Here is an 11735-nt window from a genome sequence, read left to right on the forward strand (position 1 = left end):
CCCAGTTGTTTTGTTCTTTCTAATAGTTGCCAGTTAAGTGGAAGTATTTTTCCTTGCCTAATTGAAATGCCACAGGCGTCTGTGAGAAACTGAGGCCAGCCCTCCGGAGCCGGAGCCAAGCGAGCTGCACAGTTGCGGCGACAGCATCTCCAAGGAGATTGCAGCGTGATTCTAAAGAAGTGCCTCCATGTTTCTGCCCTGTCCACAGTGTGCAGCACAATGCAAGCTGATTGTGTAACCTGGGAGTAATTTCATTCATGTCTGGTCCCGCGCTGACAGACTTCACCGGGAACCCATGAAGGAGAAAGCAAGAGAGGGGGAGGACAGAGAAACCCACCGTGCACAGATGGCTTGTTAAAAAGTCTTATCAAAGTAGCCTTTACGCTTGGCTGAAAGACAAGTTTTAAATCACTTTGCGTCATTAAACATATTTGAGATGTATTTCGAGTTTTGTAGAGACACAGTGATGTGTCTGCACATTCGAAATAGCTGTTTCATGTTATTTTTATTTTAAAAAACATAACCTTATACAGTCATTTTAAAAGGCCTAAATATGACAGTCAAACCAAATTTATCTTCATTTTATTTTAGTCCCAAACTTTGCAACTACAGCCTATCGGAGAAAACACCAGCAGTCGGACAGTTTGTGCAGCGCGAAGCAAAGTTTTAATCAGTGTGTCTGCTGAAACAATAAGCGCAGGTACTATTATTCATGTTCGTATCTGCGGGGGGTTCTGGCTGTTCCGAAAAGTATTTCTCCACTGCATTAATTTATAATGTGGAGCCTTTCATGTGTTCCTGGATAAACAGGACGCTGCCTCTTCTGCAAAAGTTAAAAGTTAAAGGAAAATTGAGTTGTGTGATGATCTGTGGGGAGGTTCTCTCCTGTCTGCCGCTCATCTCTCCTGATTTAATACTTAAACACACCGTCATAAACAATATTGACAACATTTCTTTCTTCTTCTTCTTTTTTTTTTTTTAAATATACCTGTTTTATGGCTTTGTATTATGGGAGGGGGGACAACACGCAGCAAAGGGCGAGAGGTTGAGTTTGAACCCTGGGCCACTGTGGTGAGGACACGGCCTCTGCACCTTTGATGCAAACCCTCCTGACACTATTTCTTTATCAGTGTGGTTTGTTGCCAGCTTTGTTTGCAGAACACAGAGAGCTTGTTAGAATTGCTCATACGCTCAGAGTACGCCGAAGAATGAAATGTAAAAGTGGAATGTGCCGTGTACCTTCTCTAATCACACACAGGCCTAGAGCTTATCTTGACGCTACCCTCATGAATTTATAACGAATATCCTTTACGGTGCTCTTAGATAAGCAGGACGTTGTTTCTTCAGCAACAAGAAAGTAGACGGGCCGTAGATCTCTCCTGCCTGCCATCAAGTGTCAGTGTGTCAATACGTGAAAACACAATCACGAACAGCAGCAACACTGTTTCTAATTTATTACCACTGTGTTTTCTTTTCTTCATGTGGGCACCAAAAGGGAGCGGCCAGCGCTTCTGTGCGCTTTGCTGCTCCCTCCACTTCTAATGTCTTCCTGACGTGATATGAAAACAGCAAACAAGAGCATCAGCTGCTGGTATGCAAGGATCAGTGACGATGCACCATAGAGTGAGCATCGATGTTTGTCACAGCATCCCAGCTATTTTCGAATCAGAGTTGATGGTCAAAACTCTGTTCACAGCGTGCACTCTGTTCGGCTCCCGAGAGGCAAGAAAATTGATTGCAAAAGTTTGTTGACATCCTCTCAAGCAGACTAGACAGCCCTGCTTCTAAAATGAAACAAACACGTGATGTAGAGTTGCACACTGAAATCGTGGCTGAGACATTGGAGGCAGTCCAGCTCCATCAACGCAGAGCTCCAACTCATTCAAAGTAATTCACAGTCCACACTACCCTGAGGCTAAACTGCACATGCCTGATCTCTCGCCTTTACGCGGTAAGTGGAAGGGCGCAGAGGGCCGTCTTGCTCACCATTTATGGACATGTCCAAAACTTTCAGAATTTTTTGTGTCTCATATTTCAGCGGTAGTCTATTTACTTTGATCCCTGATCCTGAAACAGCTTTACAAGGGCACCTCAAGGTTATAGAGAATTTAGACCACATCACACGCACGCACATTGTTTGACTGTGTGTGCAAAACTCCAAAAGAGATGGTTTTGAAAAATGCAGGAAATGTTTTCACCACATTTGGTAAAACTCAAGGATGCCGACACTGAGGTCTGGTGAGTAACACTGAATGTGAACGAAAGATTTGTTTCATTACACCACATGGCACAGGTAAAAATCCACGTCTTGTTTGAATAATTTAGAGGGACCATATGTATCTTTTTTTTTCCATATTCAAAATTATAATTTGGGTTTCTTATGGAATAGGTTTACTTGACTCATTGCTAAAAACAACGCATGAATTCCCATGTGCCAAACTAGGAAGTCTTGGCAAAAATTATCTCTATGTATGACATGGTGATTGTGATGTCGCTAAGTCACACAATTTAAGGTGAAACTGGTGACGAGACATTCAGGAGCAGTGTTTTCTGGAGGAGACAGGAGCTTCTGTTGTTGTGGATTTGGATCGTTTTAACTTTAAGGAGTTTTTACATGCCCAAGAACTAACATAAAACATGGAAGGACAGAAAAAAAATGAAGAAGCATAATAGGTTGCTGTTAAAACAAATACTTAGAAATTGACTAAAAATGATAATCCCAACTCAGGGTTTAGTAGCATCACATCACATGATCTTCATCACCAGATAGTTTCCCTTGTTATCATCAAACATAAATGTTCATGTAAATTTTATACTTGGCACTTTAAGGCACTTTAAGGACTTTTTGTCTTTTTCATGACCATGTTACCCAACATAGAAATGTGAAAATGTACACTTCCGCAACAGCTGGAGATTGTTTTGTCAGCTGCTGATTCAAAGGTCAAGACTGGACTTTAAAACTCAAAAAGATAAATGAAACAATTACCAGCCCAAATGTTCACGGTAAATAATCCTTAGATCCTGCCTCTGTGCTTGAAGCACAGGACTGCACTGTTGTTGCACCGGTTTATGATGCAGTGAATCTTTTTAATGGACATTTTGGATAGGTTAATATCTGTTTTCATTTGCAAATATGTGGCGTAGATAACTGCATTAACTGGTGATTGTTGAAATTGTCTCTGATCATCTGGACACTTGTTTTTCTTGCCCTAAAAGACTCCAAACTGTACGGTGTGTAAAAGTTAAAATGAGTAAAATGTTATTGGAAACTAATAATAAATTAAGCTGAAATGTACTTTAAACAAAAATATAGAAAACAGCTTTTCCCTTTGATCTCTGGTATGTGACCTTTGCCCTCTCAGGTGAGATTTCTTTCCCCTGACTCCATGCCCTCTCTCCAGCTCCCCATTGTGTCGCCATGCAGACAGTGTGTTTCCTTCCTGTCTTTGTTAAGGCTCCCCCATATGAAGCAAATAAACAGGGATCATTGGCCCAAGATGGATGATGTACCCTGTAGAGGAGACGGCTCGAGGAAGAAGAAATATGTTTGTGAAAATTCCTGAAATACCTTGAGTATGTAAAAAGAGTGCAGCAGGAACACCAGCTGTGATGTGAGAACTGACATAACATTCAACAGTGGCAATGTTTGAGAGGCATTTTAGATCACTGTGCTATTCATATCCTCATATTTACTCCGACACAAAACCACACAAAAACAACACTTTATGTTCAAAATACCTTTTTGAACGAGCCTGGACTTAACCTTTGGCAAGAGGCAGTAAATTGTGTCCTTTAGCTCTTTTACAGCCTCCCACCCTAATGCTGGACATGTTAGTTTACCCTGCTGATTTATGTCGCAGGTCGGTATTTGCAGTAGCGTTCTATCCATATGTCTGACTTGAAAGGAGTTTCAATAAATCAGCCCGCCCTCTGTCTCTAGAAATGACTCAATCAGAGGCCATTCGATGGGTGTTACTTCCACTAGTCTGAACGGAATGATTGAGAACTGCCTGGTAGAAGAGAAGCTAACATCCTCAGTCATGCATCGATCGATTACACTGTTCTTTTCTGGTCCTGTTTTAGACAGTGTGTGAATAAATCTTCACCTGCCATGTAACTGAGAACAGAATTGGGTTGCATAAGTCAGAAGAAATGTACACAATATACCTTGGCAGAATTATGCATGAATTATGATTCATGCTTCAACACCCTGATGAGGAAACCATATCCTGATTCTCATGGCAGGACACGATGTTTAGTGCTGATTCTGACACTTCACAGTACACTACACAAAGATCTGAGTATTTACTGATGGACGAGTGAGTAAATGACTACGCCGAATAAATGAACTAACATTCTTCAACAGAATGTGAATGAACAACGGCACTGACATTATGTCAGAGATGTCTGTGTTGCAGAGACATGAAGTTAGCATGATAGCCAGCTAGCCCAGGAAAGTTACTAACACACATAACAAATAAAATCTGCTTTAAGAAATCTCTGTGCAAAGTTTTCAAAAGCTTTTTAGGTGAGCTTAACTGCTTCATTAACTCATCATGACACACAGTGCATTAAAACTGGACTTTAACAAAATAAACCTCACCAAACCATTGTCTGTCCACAATCACCTTTCACCTGCTGCTGGTGCTTGGCTGATCTCTCGGTCCTCTGCCATTCCACGCATCTTATGTGACCTAGTGTGTGTCCTCGCATCTGACGTAATAGTCTTGTCAGTGTCGCTGTAAATTATCTTCATACTGTATCCCCTGTTGTCAAACTGACCTCACTTGGTCTTGAAGCTCTGCCCCTCCGCCTCGTGATCTGAGTCTCAGTTCCAGCCAAACTCTCGGGCCTCTGGCTCCTCAGCTGACTGAGCCATGAGCTAACAAGCTAACAGTAGCTAGCCACAGTCAAGAAAAGCCAACAGAGAGCGGCAGTTCCTTATTGGGAGAACACATCCGGAACTCATGACCTACACAGGTGACCTGCACAGTAATTAGCGAATCCCCATGAGGAGCAGCCAGCTGGTCAGAATGGACTACAACAGCCGAACAGGGTGCTGTGTTTACTGGGGGAACTGCAGATCACAATTTCCGTATGAACAGCAGAGAAGCTGGAAAATACAATTCTAGCAAGCAGACCGATCACAGTCATCGCGGTTTGTGTTGCTGCCACGTGCAGTTATGTTTCTGGGTAAGCGAACATCAGGCTACGGTGTAGGGCATGCACCTACTCAGAGACTGCACTGTAGGTACGGTGTAGGTTCAACGCAGAGCATAAATCAAGCAGTACTCTGATTCAAGGACTACATATTTGATAATGAGTTACTGAAGAACAAACAAACTCACCCTTTGTGATTAATAAAAAGGTTTATTAATTGTAATAATGAGTTAAAAAGGGACCACAAGAAGTATAATTAATTTTTAATTCACAGACACTTAAGTACTTATCATTACCTAATATTTAATCCACATTATATCTCCCAGCCTCTTCCTTGAGTAACTAATCATTATCTACTAGTTCTTGAGTATGTATGTATCAGAATAACAAACGTGCAAAGCTTTCTCTAGAGCCAGTTTGGTCTGTTAACTTTGAGCTACTATAGAAACATGGCAGTGCACCATGGTGGAACAGAGCCAGCTGCCTAAATACATTTTGGTTATATGACCATTTTTCGAAAAATAATCCTTCCGACAAGAAAGTAATGACATCCATCAGTCCATAGATTGTGTAACAGATTACATGACAGGTCCATAAGTAATGGATACAATTTTGCCTTTAGGGTCTTGTCAATGCCAAGATAACTGAACTTCTCCTCAGACTCGGATGTTTACATTTTACATGCTGTGGTGTTTATTTAAAAAAAGGAAAAAATATGCACCATATGCATAACAACGGCCTGGAGGCTAGTGTGTGTGTGCCTGTGTATGTGCGTGTATGACCACTTACACGCAGATTGAACACAAATTTTCTCATGAACTTTGACTCTTGCTGTGTTTAGCGCTGAGGACTCGTGGCCTTGGGTTGATTCACAGAATTGTGGCTGAGTCAGGCTCCGTCTGCTCGGACACACCAACAGGAAAAAACACTCTGATAGAAGCTGCAGGGGTTTTAACCAACAAGAGGACTTAAACTTGTAACCCACACTTGCTCAGACCGTTTGCCCCTGATTATGAGTTTGTCTCCCTGTTATGTAAACTCACAGTTGACTTGACTGAACAGATTTTCTATAAAACTTTTTTTTTTTTTCAATTTGTGAGCACATTTATGCAAAACCTGTAAAAACATAAAATCAGTTTAGTTCACTGCCACTAGGGGACTGCTGAGGATTATCTTTCCCATACTGATCCCCCTGCTCACGTCCTTGCATAGTTTTCTCAGCATCTCTCTCTCCTGTGCTAGTAGCACGGGTGGCCGGGCCATGTGAGAAATGAAAAGAGGACTTGGTTTCCCAGTGGAGAGAAAGAGTTGGACCTGGACCAGCCTTGGGTCGGAGAACTTCTCTTCTGTACACCCCTAATCATCTTTCCTTTAAGGGCATGTTTATGTTTGCACATTTTTCCCCTTCAATTGTGCTGAAGGAGGCTGAACTCATGAGAATGCTGTTGGTTAAGTCTCCTTGCATCCTGCAGTGCCTCTCTTCCGCACGCTGCAGGCACAGTCTCAGCACCCTACCTTTCTCATGCCCATTTTTAGGCCCCGATCTGGACCAAAATGCATAGCACAGACATCGTTAAGTGGCAAGTCACTTGATCCAGAAAAGACTGTTTGTGGGAAAACAGTATTTGCATCTGTATCTACCATAATGACGCTGCAATGAGTAACAGTTACAGGATAAAAAAAAAACAACAAAAAAACACCAAACACTGGGAATGTTAAATTACTCTACGCCCTTCAAAAGAAAACAATGTGTACACTCCGTCTTTCCCTGAAGCTCCTGCAGGCAGCTGTGCTGCTGAGCGTAAGGTGTATTTCTGTCTGGGACAGATCTCCAACTTCTCTTTCTCACTTCGTCTCCTTTCACTTCCACCCTTTTTTCCTCTCCTTATTCACATTTTTCTAATCCTCTTTCACACATTCAGACTGAAAATCTGTCCTCAATCTTTGTCCCTCTTTTCTTATCCCTGCCATCACCCAGCTCTGTGTCTTCCAGGAGTGCTTGGAGGCGTTTCCGCTCCCAAACATCCCCATGAGCTTTTTTCTCCCTAGTGGGATATTAATAGGAGAGAGGAGGGGGGACATTGAAACACACTCCCAGGAGAGATGAGGGTGGGAAGTAAGAAGTGGGGAAAGGGCCGGGGCTCCACAGTTGCCGGGAGCAATGGCCATAAATCCATCATGTATGAATTGCATGCACACACACAGACATATGCAAGCAGATTAGAGAATGTTCTTGTAGAGGAAATATTGAAATAAAACAGCAGAGAGACAATACACAAAGAAACATACTTAATATAACATTTTATCACTATTTAAGCACACTTGATTCTCCCACAGAGAGTGCATACAAATCTGCAGTCATCTCTTGCTAAGAGCAGAAAATCTCTGAACTTTTTTCATTGTTGAAAAATGTGACAAAACTAAGAATATTAAAACATACTGTCACCCCTACACCATTTACAGATACTGAACTTGATTTCATGGATTTATACAGTGGTGTTATTGAGATTCAAGCTGGATTTATACTTTAAAGTTCTGAAATGTAGTAATTTGGCATCCCAAATGTTTCCAACAATGTTAAACCCAGAGAAATCCACAAGTTCACCAAATGTAGCGATGCGTTTCATTAGGTCACCGTCACCACTTCTGAAAAAAGGGAATTTGCCAAATGAGACTATATTTAAGGTGAATAAAACTTTGAAACATAACCTCATTGGTGTATATTTGTGCCTGAGTAATCAGCAGTGGTGGTGGTTCTAATGGTGTAAACAGCAACAGTGAATTGAGTTTGATGGCAGGAACATTTGTGTTTATTTATCAAACCACCAGTTCATTCCACAGTACACTAGCCGTAGTCTAACATTATTATGCGGGGGACATACCGGGTGTGACTTCTTGTACTGACCACAGACTCTGCTTCTCTCTCTTCCTTCACCCCTCTCATCTCTGAAATGTCTTCATGAAGTAGTCAGCAGTCACCATCACAGAACATAAACACCTGAAAACGGAGGTCAGCTCTGCAGATCGCTGCTGCAGTCAGGCTGATAAACTGTAGTCAAGATGAATCCACTTGTGGGGGCCTTGTTGTCTGATTACAGTTTTTGTCTGTATCAAATACAGATGTGTGCTCAGGTTTGAAATGTTAGGAGGCACATCCTCGACTCTCTAAAAGGAAGTCCGATTGCATGTAAGCTTACGAGAAGTTAACCCCAACAGTTTCCCATTGAGTTTATGTTATGAATTTATTGTTTCAAGTGTTCTTTAATGTAGCATGACATTCATTTTGTAAATTATGGTCCCATTTCCAGTAAACTAGATGCAGGTTAAGCAGAATAGGTTTTAAGGCATGGCTATTGACATGTCCCCATGTTCTCAGTCAGGTCCAAACAGAATAACCTCCCCAGCTCCTCCCGCTTGTGCAAATATGATCACTTCTGGCACCAACAAGATGGCAACAGCTGTGATGCCAGACTTGAGGCATCAGAACCCCAAATCATTGGGCCATGTGTTCATTATTGCAGACAATAATGAACACATGGTTAAGGTTAGGGAACTGAACCTGGTTATAGTCTGACATTTTGTTGTCTGATTAAACAACTGCGGATCACATTCCAGCGTGGACTTTGGTGGTCTATAATACTTTGATCTGACTTCCTCCTTTGCTCCTGTTATAATAACTAAGACCCCAAGAGGGCTTTGTCACTTGCTTTGGGGAACTTGTGTAGGCATTTCAAAGCTACACTGTAACCCGGTAACGTACAACTATGAATGTATGACATGATGACTGGTCCTCAGCTCAACTTCAAGAACACCACACTTTTTAGTATGCCATTCAGTTAACTGGTGGTGTTGACAAGTGGAGCAAAAACAACCTGTCATTGGAGGTGAGCAGAGGGCAGATGAAACCTGTCAAACCAAAATATTTGTTCAACATTGTGACCACAAGGTCTTCATCACAGTGCTATTTGACTTGCACCTCACTATTATTTAACAGTGCCACCTCTAGCTGTCTGTTACGTTGAAGTCAAAATGTTTCTATTTTCTCACATACAGTTTGGTTTCCATAGCAGTAATGTTCACGTGACGAGGACCATGAAAGGTATACCCTTAAGAATTACACCAAACCCTTTTAACCCTATTAAAGTTTGTCACCTTGACATGTGGAGCAGTCAACAAAAGTTTTAAATGTGCCTAAATGTGGGGGGTGCTTCAAGGTTTGTGTCTTATTAGGCAAACACATTTGGGGAGTCGAGGTCATCTTATGGACCGAGGAACTGTTTACCAACTCAGCATGTTTACTTCAGAGGTAACAATGGATCCTCTAGTGTCAGCAGTATTGCAAATCAATGTTTTCTCTTGTCCGCCTGCCATGATGGATCACTTTAGGGGACCTCAAAGTGACAAAGAATGAAGCTGTTATGTATGTATTGTATAAGCATATCCATCATTCTTGACTTAACTTAGATCTGATGGATAACAATCTGAAGATTCTGTTAGTGTGTCTGTGCTTCAGTTCCTCCAACACTGGCAGCAGCCATCAAGCAGCCATTCCCCACCTCCTTCACGACTTCTAAAATGACACAGATTGTGACCTCAGTCGTCTCACTTCTCCTTCTCTGTTTGCTCCGCTTTTTTTTTTTTTTAATCAGACATCAGCAAAAGTCGCCCACCCACAGTTTTGTCAACGCTGGCAATTTGGCCAAGGACCAGACCAGTTATTCTGCTCCAAATGCCATTTTTAAACCTTTATCTCTACAGCAGATTGACAATGGCTCCAATTTGAGCCCAAACAGGAAACAAAGGGTAAACAAAACTCCTGTTGTAGAATTTGAGCAAGTCACTATGAAATCTTGTAGTCCCTGTTGTAGTGCGGGCACATTGGCACTTCATTTTTTATGCAGTCTTGTAACCTGTTGGCTTAAATCTGGGATGATTTTTACCTCTGGGGGTTTCCGGGGTAGCTAGCGGATATCAGGATAACAGATATCCGGGCCAGGACTTCCTCATCCATGTGCCAGTCATTGTTTAAAGTCCGAATGGCAACTTGACACAAGAAATTAGTTTGACTAATCTCGAACAATAAATTAAGATAAAAAAAAAGCTAAATCTGTCAGACATTTTGAGATTGCATTTCAAATGCATTTCAATTGACTTGAAATGCCTTCCAACTGTTGCTTGCCACACTGACTCTTAACCTGCATGCAAATTAAGCCTGCACAAAAAAAATGTTTTTATGATTTAAGTAAACAGCTTTCTTTCATATCTACAGTGTGACTTAAAATAATGAAACCCCTAAAACAAACTGAATTCAACCCTTGATGAGTAATATTCTCTCACCTCTTTCAATTCAGGGTTTCACTTTCATTATGTTTGTTGTTGGTGTGGGACATCCGAGAACAGATTCACAGCTAAGCGAAATGATGAAACCCAGGACACCGATGTGGGAGGACAGTGATCTATGGAGCACCACAGCAGCTCAGTGGTGGCTGACAGAACTGACAAGTGGAGGTGAAGATGGGCCTGTCAGAGGGGAGCGAAGGGCAGATAAGAGCTGGCAAAGACAAAATGTCTCTCTTTGGCTGCTGTCCTCATATCTGACCTTTCCTTTCCATTAGTAATAGTCAAATAGCAATGACCTTTGAACACATGCATTGGCTCATGCACACGCACACATGGACGCACGCGCGAGCACACACACATACACACACACACACAAACACGCACACACACACGCACACACACACGCACACACACACACGCACACACATGCACACACACAGAAAAATTGTGGCCATATGATTAATTCCGAACGAAAACTTCAAGAGATGAAGTAAGCAGAATAAAACAAACACGAAAACTTCTGAGAGAACTGAGTATGAAGCAGCACTGTTCCTTCAAATTCCTCAGTTAAAAGCGAGTCAGAAAAAACAGATGCAAATGATCTGCAAGCCAAGTCTTGTACATCTACTTTTAATACATAATAAAGTCTTAATGCTCAAGTCTCAAACAATTCTCAAGTTACTGTTGTAACAAATAGCACAAGTCAAGTTGAGTCCCTGCTATAAGTCTTAAGTAGTCTTAAGTAACCTGGGAACCTTCAGGGAATGTTACTTGAAAGTTCCCTGGAGGTTATTTCTGTGTACCATTCAGAGAACCCACAGGGAACTGACCCCTACCTTTCAGGCGTTGATTGAGAAATGTTTCCTGAACTTTACATGGATTGCTAGGATGCTTTATCCCTCAAAAATACTAATATTTGTCCTTTAGAGTCACCCGTCCCAAGCCTCAAGTCATGAATACGATCCTCAAACTTGCGATCATGTGACACGGGTCCCCCATCTCTGCTGACTGGTAAAAGAGTTGTATCTGACCAAACGATATGATTGACGGCACCATAAAGGCTCAAAACTAATAGAGCTTTAAAATAAAAATATAATTGAAAGTTTATTAGTCACTCTGAGGGGTCTTATAAACAGGATTTGGTGCAGGGTATTGTTTTCACTCACTCATAAAGGATAAGCAATGGGTAGAGAAAGTTAAACAGTGGATAAAAGAGGGAAATCCTGAGAGTGGAG

Source organism: Acanthopagrus latus, chromosome 18, assembly GCF_904848185.1.
Source record: "Acanthopagrus latus isolate v.2019 chromosome 18, fAcaLat1.1, whole genome shotgun sequence".
Lineage (NCBI taxonomy): Eukaryota > Metazoa > Chordata > Actinopteri > Spariformes > Sparidae > Acanthopagrus > Acanthopagrus latus.